Below are 13084 nucleotides of genomic sequence, written 5' to 3' on the forward strand. Positions count from 1 at the left end.
CCATGCCTGGCTAATTAAAAGAAATTTTTTTGTAGAGATGAGGGTCTTGTTATATTGCCCAGGCTGGTCTTGAACTCTTGATTTCAAGTGGTCCTTCTGCTTTGGCCTCCCAGTGTTGGGATTATAGACATGAGCCTGTGTGCCTGGCTGAATTATATTTTAATTGAACAAAATTAGAATAAAAGCATAATTCTACCTAAAGCTTAATAAATGACAAACTCTGGTTTACTATTTTATACACACACACACGCACACACACACGCACGCACACACAGATGTAATACACACATATTTAAATTGATATGCTAGACCCAGTTTGTGTCAGGCATTCTATCAGCAGTTGCCCATTAGGCACTCTGATATGCACAGTCCTGGGTGCTATGCATTCTGCCGCCTCTGTTGTGTTTTTCTTGGTTCAGCTCCCACGACTGCACATGCTCTTTTGGGGGTAGACTTCATGGCACTGCATAAATAGAGGATAGCAGCTCACTTTTTGGTTTCCCTGTTCTTAACTGGGTCAAATATTTTGGGTTTTTGTGTGTTTTTCAGCTCTCAGTAGTGAGTAGGAGGCAGGGTAAGGTCATGGTAAGGTCCTGGGACCAGAAATCATATGTTCTGGCTTCTAGTTTGAACTTACTCCTGTCAAAGCGCTAGCCCATTGGAGCTCAGTTTCCCTGAAAAGATTTGTTTAGAATAGCAATTTTTAAACTTTTGGGTCTTTTGTCCTTTTACACTCTTAAAAATTATTGAGGTTAAGCCAGGCGTGGTGGGTCACGCCTATAATTCCACACTGTGGGAGACTGAGGTGGATAGATCACCTGAGGCCAGGAGTTTGAGGCCAGCCTGGCCAACATGGTGAAACCCCGTCTCTACTAAAAATACAAAAAATTAGCTGGGCGTGGTGGCAGGCGCCTGTAATCCCAGCTACTCAGGAGGCTGAAGCATTTCTACACTTTGGAAAATGCTGCTCCATTGACTCCTAGATCCTTCCCCTGAGTATTAACAGATCAGGTTCTATCATTTGGAAGCAATCGCTTGAACCCAGGAGGCAGAAGTTGCAGTGGGCCGAGATCACGCCATTGCGCTTCGACAAGAGCAAAACTCCATCTCAAAAAAAAAAAAAAAAATTATTGAGGTTATACTGAAGAAAAAAAATTTTTTTTAAATTGAGAACCCTAAAGAACTTTTGTTTATCTGGTTCCTATCAATATTTGCAGTATTAAAATTAAAATAGAAAATTTAAACATATTTGTTTTAAAATAACAATAAATTCATTGTATGCATAAGCATCTTTTGGTGAAAAAAAGCCCCTATATTTACTAAAAGATAAAATTTAGTAAGAAGAGTGACATTAATTGATTTTTTCTGTAAAATTTTTTTTTTTGTAAATCCCCTTACCATCTGGTTGAATAGAAGACAGGTACCTTCTCACATCTGGTTTTGCCTTCGGTCAGTTGCAATATCACATGTCATCTAACCTTCGGAAAACTCCACTATATGGTCGTTGGAGAATGAGTGAAAAGAGTAAATGACATCTTAGTATTTCTAGGAAAATAGTTAGAACTCGTCTCCCTGAAAGAGTCTTGGAGACTCACAGAGTTCTCAGACCATACTTCGAAAACTGCTGGTTTAGAAGGCCCTAAGTTTCCTACCAGATCGGATACTCTGAAGTCTTTCTGATAATACTCCATGATAGCAATTTTCAAAATACACTTCAGGGAATATGCTCTCAGGAATAGTATTATGGGATGTTATTGTATGCGGGATGCAAACTATATGTGGGTAAAATATAGTTTCTATGAATAAATTAGTTTGGGGAGCCTTAAAGTAAATTAAATAGGCACATTTTACTACAGTATTTTTTAGATGCTTTGATGTGATAAAATATATTGTGAATCCCTTAAAGTACATTATCATATATAGTTTTTTCCCACAGTTTGGACCATAAACTAATTTTCAAAGAGCATCCTTCAAGACTAGTGTACCAAGGAACACGGTTTGGGAAATGCTGCCCCATTGGCTCCTAGATCCATGCCCTGAGTATTAACAGATCAGGTCCTATCATTTGGAACCAACTTTTCTCTAAATAAAATTCTACCTATGCACTTTGTTTCTTTTAATGCAGAGATTTTATGGTAGCCATTTCTAAGGCTAAGAACTTCAAATTACTAAAATGGATAAGGTGCATTTTGCTAAAATTTAAATATAAAGAATGTTAGTAATTATGTGAATAGTAATATATATTTATTGGGTAAATGAATAATAATTCCATGTACTGAGCACCTACTACATGCCAGGAACCTTTTAATACATATGGGTGATCAAGAGTGTGCAGTATTAGTGGAGGTATAGACCTACAGGACAGAGAGCCTAGGAATAAATCCGAACAAGTATGCCCAGTTGATTTTACTTTTCCTGAGACAGTGTCTCTGTCACCCAGGCACAATCATGGCTCACACAGCCTTGACCTCCAGGCTCTTGAGTAGCTGGGACTATAGGCATGTGCTACCATGCAGGGCTAATTGTTTTATTTTTTGTGGAGACAGAGTCTTGCTATATTGCCCAGGTTGATCTTGAACTCCTGGGTTCAAGCAATCCTCCCACCTTGGCCTCCCAAAGTGCTGGGATTACAGGTGTGAGCCACCATGCCTGACCTTTTGCCCAATTGATTTCTGACAAAAGTATATAAGCAATGAAGTGGAGGAAAGATATCCTTTCAATGAATGGTGCTGGAACAACTGGACATGCATGGGGGGAAAAAAGAAGAACCCTGACTGAAGTCTCATACCTTGTAAAAAATATAACTCAAAAAGAGAATCATAGGCTTAAATGTAAGACTGAAAACTTTAAAAATATTTAGAAAAAATCATAAGAGAAAATTATTGGAATCTAGAGCTAGGCAAAGAGTTCTTAAACTTAACACCGAAAGCACAATCCACAAAAGAAAAAAAATGATTACTTGGACCTCATCAAAATTAAAAACTTTTGCTCTCTGAAAGACCCTGTCAAGAGAATAAAAAAAAAAATTTGCACATGACATAGCTAATGAAGGACTGGTATGTAATATATATGAAGAACTTTTATAATTCAACAGTAAAAAAAAGTACAATTAGAAAGTTGACAAAGACAAAACATATCACTAAAGAGGATATATACAGGTGGCAAATAAGTACATGAAAAGATATTCAATGTCACTAGCCGTTAGGGAAATGCAAATTAAAACAATGATGACCGAGTATGGTGGGTCATGCCTGTAACCCTAGCACTTTGGGAGTCTGAGGCAGGTGGATAGCTTGAGCCCAGGAGTTAGAGACCAGTCTGGGCAGTATGGCAAAACACTGTCTCTCCCAAAAAGACAAAAAATTAGCTAGGTGTGGTGGTGCACGCCTGTAGTACCAGCTATGCGGGAGGCTGATATGAACCGTGGTTGTGCCACTGCACTCTAGCCTGGGCAACACAGTGAGACCCTATCTCAAATAAAAAATAAAAAAATAAGGCCGGGCACAGTAGTTCACACCTCTAATCCCAACACTTTGGGAGGCTGAGGTGAGCAGATAGCCTGAGGTCAGGAGATTGAGACCAGCCTGGCCAACATGGAGAAACCCCATCTGTACAAAAAAATACTAAATTAGCTGGGCATGGCGGTGCATGTCTGTAATTCCAGCTACTTGGGAGGTTGAGGCAGGAGAATTGCTTGAACCCAGGAGGCAAAAGTTGCAGTGAGCCGAGATGGGGCCATTGCACTCCAGGCTGTGAACAAGAGTGAAACTCAGTCTCAAAAANAAAAAAGATAAAAAAATTGGTTGGGTGTGGTAGCACACACCTGTAGTCCCAGCTACTTGGGAGGCTGAGGCATGAGAATTGCTTGAACCTGGGAGGCAGAGGGTGCAGTGAGCCAAGATTGCACCACTGCACTTAAACTTGGGTGACAGAGCAAGAGTAGGTCTCAATAAATAAAAGTAAATAAATAAAAAATAATAATTAAAAACAAAAATAAAATAATGAGCTATCACTACCTATCTATCAGAATGACTAACTACGTATCTATTGGAATAGCTAAAATTAAAAAAAATATAGTGGTAATTCCAAATGCTGGTGAGGATGTGAAGGGATTGGCTCATTCATACATTGCTGGTGGGGATAGAAAATGGCACAGCCTCTTGGGAAAACAGTTTGGCAGTTTCTTTAAACCTGAAACTACCACATGACTCTCGTCAATTGCACTCCTGGGCATTTGCCTAAAGCAAAGAAGACTTTTATATTCACGGAAAAACCTGTGCATGAATGTTTATAGCAACTTTATTCAAAATAGCCCTAAACTGGCAACCATTCAGCTGTTCTATTATGGGTGAATAAACAAACTTTAGTATGTCCATACCATGAAATAGAACTCAGCAAAAAACAAACAAAAAAGGAAACAACTATTGATATATGCAACACCTTTGATGAATCTCCAGAGAATTATGCTGAGTAAAAATACCAATCCCAATAGTTTGCATACTATATGATTCCATTTATATAAATGATTGAAATGGCAAAATTATAGACATGGAGAACACATTAGCAGGTGTTAAGAAGGGGGGTGGAAGTGGGTATAACTATAAAAGGCAAAGTAAGGGATCCTTGCAGTGATGGAAATGTTTTGGATCTTGATTACAGAAATCTTATATCCTAGTTTTGACACTGTCCTATCATTTAATTAGATGTTATAAGTGATCTTTGTGTATCATTTCTTATGACTACATGCAAATCTACAATTGTATCACGTTAATTTTTTTAAAAGCCTACCTGAATTAGTCAAGATGCTAACTTGCAATCTAACTCAAATGTGCTTTGAATATTAAACTGAACCATATAAAATTGCTAATATTTGACTGCTTTTGACATACAAAAATGATGGTTTCATATGGTCCAACCTAATAAATAGTCATGCATTAGCACATGTAACTGGGAAACTCACGTGTAGAACCAGCTTCAGGCACAGTGGGATTCCATAGAGAAATGGTATTCTGAGGCCTCTGTCACTGTCTCCATTTCTTGGCTCTGCTTTCCTCTGTGAACTAGCTTTATTCCCAGGTAGGATCATTTCACATTGTTGGAAAGACGCTGCCAGTGACCTCAGCCCTACATTCTTGTGGCTTATGAGCATCAGAGACAAAGTGACTCTCTATCATAGCATCCATGTGGCCAGTCTCAGGGAAGACTCTGATTGGCTTTGCTTGCATCACATGTTGATCCATCAACCAATTACTGTGGCCAGGTTGATGAATAACTCTGACTGGCCATCTCCCTGGGGGGGTGAGACACCATAATTAACTCCTGTCAGGCCCAATCAGGTGCTAAGCAGGGAAAAAACGAGATTGTTTCCTTGTTTTTCACAGGAGGGTGTAAGGAAAGGACTATGGGTAACTTGTTTATTTTACTTTTTCATTAAAATTTTTCTTTAATGAGCATGCATCACATTTACCATTTTTAAAGAGAAAATTATATATATACTCATTATCACATACATATGTATTATATATATTATCACATACTCATATATATATATACACACACATTCATTATCACAAGGGTAATATTTAGGAGAGATAAACGTTCAGGATGAGCTGAAGTCTGTCAAAAATTCTAAGAATACTCAAAGAGGGCTCTTTTATAAAGTTAAATTAGTAACTTAGAGATAGAAGAAGGCGTAGATTTGCTACCTGGAACCAAGGGTGAACACAGGAATAAGAATAGACATGCAGACAATGTTTTATGTCTATGTTTTCTGCCAAAGATAACTGTCTTTTAATTTTAAAGGGTGTGAACTTGCTTAGCCAGAATGGCAGCCCGAAATGGAGGCCTCAACTGCGAGCAATTGCTCTCCACTCATGTCCCCTGATCACTTATGCGTGGAGTCCTAATTAGGGAAAGGAGTTAGACTGGTAGGAGGAGGGAAAAGCAAAAAGAAAAAGCAGAGAAGCTGTAAATCTGCCTTTCTTCATGGTCCAGAACATACAGCCCTCCTGTGCAAATAACTCACAGTCTTTCTTTCCTCGACTTATCACCAGACCCTCAGCTGATAGAAAAATGCAAGCTAGCTCACTGCAAACTTGGCATCATCAGTATTGCATATAGCCCTTTCCAGCGCACCACACAGGCACCATCCTATAAAATCCCCAGCAAGCCTTTGTCTCCTTTGCAGTCAGCTCCTCTCTTGCGAATTTGTCCATTGCTTTCTTGCAATGTATTCTTCTTTCTCTAATAAATCTGCCTTTCTTTCCTATGACTACCTTGGTATATTCCTTTTACCAGCTGCACTACCAGCCCTAGTTAGTTACTACCCACAATACTATGTATGAGCTTCACAATTTTTTCCCAAGTCCATCTAGTACTGGACTTGGAAAAAAAGACTATGATTCTCTCTTTTTTTTTTTTTTTTTTTTTTTTAAGACAGAGTCTCACTCTGTTGCCCAGGCTAGAAATACAGTGGCATGATCTCAGCTCACTGCACCCTCTGCCTTCCCGGTTCAAGCGATTCTTGTGCCTCAGCCTCTCAAGTAGCTGGGATTACAGGAGCTCGCCACCATGCTCGGCTAATTTTTGTATTTTTAGTATTTTGTTTTGCCCATGTTGCCCAGGCTGGTCTTGAACTCCTGGCCTCAAGTGACCCACCTACTTTAGCCTCCCAAAGTACGAGGTGTGAGCCACCATGCCTAGCCTGACTCTTTAGAGTTTTATTAAAGACTCTTCTACCAGTAGTCAAAAGGGAGAAAATAAACCCCAGTCCTCTCATACATTTTTTTCTTTAAATTTTTTAAATGCAGGTATAACAGGTCTACTATAAAGTGTATAAGCCCCAGTACACAGCTGCATGAATTTTTACGCTGGAAAACTTGGGTCTAGGAGTCAGGATCCCTGGTTCTGCCACAGCTCTGCTGTTAAATCTCTGTGTGACTCTGAGCAGGGCAGCTCTTTTCCTCCTGAATTTCGGTTGCCCTAATTGTAAAGTGAGAGCTCTAAACAAGGTCGTTATTTTACAAAGTGTGCTATGTGTATGCAAGAGGATTCTAAGTGTACTTGGAAGAGAATTTTTTACTTTGTTAGAGATGTATTTTTTATTTTTATTAATTTATTTTGAGATGGAGTCTTGCTCTGTCACCAGGCTGGAGTGCGGTGGTGCGACCCCGGCTCACTGTAACATTCGTCTTCCTGGTTCAAGAGATTCCCCTGCCTCAGCCTACCGAGTAGCTGGGACTATAGGCACATGCTACCATGCCCAGCTAATTTTTTTGTATTTTAGTAGAGACAGAGTTTCACCATGGCCAGGATGGTCTCAATCTCCTGAACTCGTGATCTGCCCACCTTGGCCTCCCAAAGTGCTGGGATGACAGCTGTGAGTCACCATGCCTGGCCATATTTTTAATGTTTTAAACCTTCATACTGAGTTGTAATTTGCACAGAATGAAGTACACAAATCTTAATTGAAGGGTTCAATGAATTATTACTATAACAGCCTGATGGGTTCTTTCTTCCAGCTGCACAAAATCAAGTCCTGAAGACCGAGCCCAGCCACGCCATGAGGGAGACAGCGTTATTACTCAAATCAGTGTCTCTCAGAGAAGGCTCAGAGGTTAAGAGTTTTTCAAAGGTAGTTTGGTGGGCAGGGGTCTAGGGTATGGGGAGTGCTGATTGGTTGGGTCAGAGATAAAATCAGGGAGTCAAAGCTGTCCTCTTGGGCCTAGTTGCTTCTGGGTGGGGCCGTAGGAGTGGTTGGTGGGTCCAGGTGGAGCCTGGTGTTAGACACGGAAAAATTCTGAAAAAGCTGCTCTTGGGTTGTGCAACAGTGATGTTGTCTGCAGGAGTCATGGGGGAGGTTGGGTATCTTGTGACTTCCAGTGTAGTGACTGGCCATCATTTATGTCTACACCTTAGCCGAATGCAGGCTTCTCTATCCTCCTAGCCTGGCGGTCTCTCATTAGCTTTGCAAAGGTGGTTGAGTTTTGGGGATGGGCTATTATCCTTTCAACTATAAGCTAAATGTCTCTCAAAGTTAGCTTGGCCCAAGCCCAGGAATAATTAAGGGCAGCTTAAAGGCCAAAAGTTAAGATGAAGTTTAACTAGACCAGATCTCCCCTAATGTTGTAAGCTTCTTACTGATGTAATTTTTGCGAGGATGGTTTCATTATCTATGCATAAACTTGTATAACTACAGATGCAAATCATTCCCAGTTCCCCTAGAAAGCTCTTTGTGCCCTAGTTTCCTTCACTGTGAAGGTAACAAGTATTCTGAGTTTTTTCAACACAGATTGCTTTTGCCTGTTCTTGAAAGTTCTGTAATTAAATCATACAGTAACTACTCTTCATCGTGCCTGGCTGAGACCTCGATCGCGTTGGTATCACCACCTGAGACACTGATCATCATCTGCGGAGGTCTGTCCTGCAGACCCTAACTTAACAATGGATGAATGAATACGCTCACATGCACGGAGTGGGCTGGGGATGGTCATGGCTGCTTTCAGAAGGTGATTGCAGCTAAGTGATCATGACTCCCTGTCCTTCCTCATATTTATTCAGTATAGATTTAATAACACAGGTTCTATGTCAACATGCTTGTGGATAATTAACACGGTTAAAAGAGCGGTTTTACAAATGACAAAAGCTTTAGGTTCTAAGGCCCAGAGTAAACACCATTAACTGGTAATTCCCCTTTGACCTCCCCTGAGAGGGCCATCCAGCACAAAGTGTACATGAGCAAACAACTTAGAGACAAAGGGATGTGAGGTAAACAGACTTAACAGGGGAAGCTTTTATTGTTCCTAATCTTTTACCCTATGACTTAAAATTCTAACGTAATGAACTGGCTGCCTTCAGCTCATTCCATCAAAACCTTTTGGCCTTCCAAAAGGTTTGAGACTATAATCTGACTTTCCCTAATATTTCTCTAATATTTTGCCAGCCACCCCAAGTGAATTCCAACATCTGGTTTTTCTGGGTCACCATTATATTTCTGGAAATTATCAATATTGTTCTATGTAGCAGTTCATTCATTTGCATTGTGAAATAGTACTCCTTTGTATGAATATACCACAATTTACTTATCCATTCTATCGCAGCTGGACATTTGTGTGGTTTCCAGCCTTTGGCTATTGTGAACAAAGCTACTACTATTGTAAATGTCTTTTGGTGGACATATGCCCTTATCTCTCTTGGGTATATATCTAGGAGTAGAATTGCTGAGACATAGGGTACTCAATGTTATCACCACACACAATCTTGTATGATTCTGGTATGAATATATAGAGGTGTGTTTTACAGGAGGGGAATAAAGATGATCTTAAACTTTTTCAGATTTTTACAGGGATTTTCTAATTTAAAAAGTTTTTTAGGTCAGGCATGGTGGCTCATGCCTGTAATCCCAGCACTTTGGGAGGCTGAGGCAGGTGGATCACTTGAGGTCAGGAGTTCAAGACCAGCCTGGACAACATGGTGAAACCTTGTCTCTACTAAAAATACAAAGAACAGCCTGGCATGGTGGCAGGCACCTGTAATCCCAGCTACTTGGGAAGCTGAGGCAGGAGAATTGCTTGAGCCTGGGAGGCAGAGGTTGTCAGTTGATATCATGCCACCACACTTTAGCCTGGGCAACAAAACGAGACGCTGTCTCAAAATAATAAATAAATTAATTAATTAATTAAAGGTTTTTAGGTCCTGGTAAACATAATCAGTCCGGGGGGGGGGCATTATTTTTATTTACTTATTTATTTTTGAGATAAGGTTTCACTGTGTCACCCAGGCTGGAGTACAGTGGTGCTATCATGGCTCACTGCAGCCTTGACTTCTTGGGCTCAAGTGATCCTCCCGCCTCAGCCTCCCAAGAAGCTGGGACTCCAAGCTTGTACCATCAGGCCCAGCTAATTTTATTACTTTTGTTTTTTAAGAGACAGGTTCTCACTACATTGCCCAGGCTGGTCTGAACTCCTGGGCTAAAGCGATTAGAATGCACACATTTGTGTAAAGAACTTAGATGAGGAGGGAGCACATGCTTGGAAAATTGCGGAAACTGCAAAGCTGTGTGAAGGTATAGAGGTGGGTTGGGGAGGAGGGTACAGGAGCAGGGAATATCAGGATCCAAAAAGATCTTGTAAGGTTGAAATGAAGGCTGAAGCTAAGTTTCCCACTTACACAAATATGAGAGGAACAGGTAAACATAACTGAGGATAGCTGAGTGAATAGAACAAGTGTAATGTGACTGACAAGAACAAACAAACAAGCTAATTTGGCCTCAGGATGAATTAGAGGAACTTAGGACCTAAGAACTCATTTTCTCTAGAATAAGGGTAGTGGTGATCCACCTACTCGGCACCAGCAGCCTACAACTGGGTGCTCTGTTCCATTTTAGGGACACATGCTCCAAGGAACAGACCAGAATGCATTTGGAGGACAGCGGCCAGTATGGTGAAGGCCTCAAACCCTGCCACATGAGGAACAGCTATAGGAAATACGACATTATCCTGGGAAAGAGAAATCTTGGTGGCGATAGCAGTCTTTGGCTATCTGAGGGGATGCCATGCGGAAGAGGAATGGGTTGCCCAGAGAGATTTCTTGCTATCTCTGATGGTATTCACACATTTTTTTGGATGGTCACTTGTTGAAGCTATTTCAGAGAGAATTTAAATATCAGATGAAAAGTTTAATGAATGACCCTGAGTTCCCTTTTAACTCTGAGATTCTGTGAGTCTGACTGTGTGACCTTGAACTTGTCGTCACTGAACTTTTTGGAACCTTAGTTCTTCATCTGTAAAATAATAGGGTAGACTGGCTGGGCGCGGTGGCTCACACCTGTAATCCCCACACTTTGGGAGGCCAAGGCGGGTGGGTCACAAGGTCAGGAGTTCAAGACCATCCTGGCCAACATGGTGAAACCCTGTCTCTACTAAAAATACAAAAATTAGCCGGGCGTGGTGGCGCACACCTGCAGTCCCAGCTACTCAGGAGGCTGAGGCAGAAAAACTACCTGCCCCAGGGAGGTGGAGGTTGCAGTGAGCCGTGCCCCATTGCACTCCAGCCTGGTGACAGAGCAAGACTCCGTCTCAAAATAATAATAATAACAATAATAATAATGCTGACTAAGGACTCTTTAACGCTGAACGCAATGTACTGAGTTGCTTCCCAGAGAAGCTAGGTAGTGTTACATATTCCCAATCTTCAGCTGTGACTCCTGCAGTCAGGGTGCTTTGGTTGTCAGCAACAGAAACTGTCTAACTTAAGGAAAAAAAGAGTTTGTTGGAAAAAAGCGGGAAATTCTTATCATCTAAGAAATGACTGAAAAACAAGACTTGAAGAAGGCTGAAACTAGGGCCTCTCCTGGCATGCCACAGGGGTGCATTGGCTGTGATGGATTTTCCCCTTATTCTTAGGTCACTATTCAGCATTCAAAGTCCAGATGACAGTCCCTTGGACCTAACTTGGTCTCAAGCCTGCTCTGGCAGGAAGGTCAGGACACCTTGACTGTCGGCCCAAGGTCATCTCCCAAGATGAAATCAGAAGCTATCACTAGAAGAGCCAAATAACATGTTCCCTACAACCTCCACCCTTTTCTCTCCCGTGCATGATAGCACATCAGACTCGAGAGTGAGCAGCATTATGATGGAAATGGTCTTCGATCTGTTTCAACTTACCTTTAAAAGTGAAAAATGCACTCAGTTGGATGCTCACATTTTTACCAGTAGTAGCCCACGTGACATGTCATAGCTGGGTGCTAAAATGCTGACAAGTCTGAGAACGCCACTCCCCTAGGAGACAGACACGCTGATAGACTTGTGCATTCACAAACAGATATCGGATGCCTACTATGTGTCAAGCCCTGTGCTAGACACGGAGACCCATTAAGTCAGTGCAAAAAATGGAAAGGTTAAATATTTGCCCCGGGTAAATGCAAAGGGCAAGTGCATTGCATCAGGGTTAAACAGGGTGGGACTGGCCAAGGAGGGATTCCTTTCAGGCCCGGGCCTCGCAGCTCAAACATGGCCCGCCCTAGCCCCACCCCCGGGTGACCGCACACTCCAGCCGTCCAGTCCCGTCACCACCCCGTCCAAACTCCACCCCGGGAGGCTCCACCCCGGGTCCTGGCCGCCTGGGACGTTTGAGTCCTTTGCGGGAGGTGGCGCCCTCCAGAATGAGAACATTTCCGTCCCGGGCCAGCAGGTGTTACCTGAGTAAGACTGAGATTCTCCCCCCAGGCGACAAGGCTTGTTGTGCCCGAGACGGGCACAGCTCAGATTCCCATCCGTGGTAATTAACCCGGGGGAAAAATGTAACCAATCCCCGAGACTCGGGCCTCCAGCCAGCCGCCAGCTCGCTCCGTCCTTCCCCACGCGGGGCCGAGCCTGGGAGGACTTGCGGGGTGCGGCGGGGAGGGCACGGGGTGGAGCTGGGAGGACCCAGGCCCCCTGCCGGGCGGCGGGCTAGAAGCGTGAAGCGAAGGTCGTGGAAAGCCCGCCGGGCCCTCTCGCGGGGGTGTGCTGGCCACGGGGTCCCGGGCGCCGCGGCGATTTGCCGCGCCCGGAGGTCACCGCTCAGTGTCCCGGGGCGGGCCAGGAGGCTGGGTCCTGCTGATCCCAGAAGACATAGCAGCACGGAGACACTAATCCGCTGTTTTTACACATAATCACTTTACACGAGAGAGATTACGTACCTCACATTGCACTCATAGAGGGATCTGCGGGTGTTAGAGGCTTTCAGCTCCTGCTCTCCGGGGCTGGGCGCTGTGGGACAGAGCCTAGCAGGGAGGGAGCAGAGGCGGCTGCAGCCTCCCGGGTTCTAACCTCCCACCTGCCCCTTGCCTTCAGTTTTCTCACCTAAAACCTCTGCCTCTCTCTGCCGTTCAAGGGTAAAACTGAGACTCCGAAGTGTTTAGAAAGAACGCGTCAGGAGTGCAAGGCTTTCTTTGGACTGTGGATCTCACATCCCTCCCTGGCCTTGCTCACCAAGGAATGCCAATGTCATTGTTTAAAAAAAATGTCGATAATTGACTTGAAGGAAACCAACCTAATTGCTTGGTCCTATGAATGTAAAGAGCAGGGGACGACCAGGAGGAGGG

The 13084-nt window shown here is 42.9% G+C and overlaps 1 protein-coding gene across 1 annotated transcript in view; it reads right to left on the reverse strand.

The window, feature by feature from the left end:
• Nucleotides 1–12772, reverse strand: part of TMEM9 (transmembrane protein 9) — a 37448-nt gene extending 24676 nt beyond the window's left edge. The window contains exon 1 of the mRNA XM_017499412.2: nucleotides 12680–12772. The gene's annotated coding sequence lies outside the window, so the exon portion shown is untranslated. The remainder of the gene's footprint in view (nucleotides 1–12679) is intronic.
• Between the last annotated feature and the right edge of the window lie 312 nt (nucleotides 12773–13084).

The sequence above is a fragment of the Cebus imitator genome, unplaced genomic scaffold, assembly GCF_001604975.1.
Source record: "Cebus imitator isolate Cc_AM_T3 unplaced genomic scaffold, Cebus_imitator-1.0 Scaffold257, whole genome shotgun sequence".
NCBI classification, from domain to species: Eukaryota; Metazoa; Chordata; class Mammalia; order Primates; family Cebidae; genus Cebus; species Cebus imitator.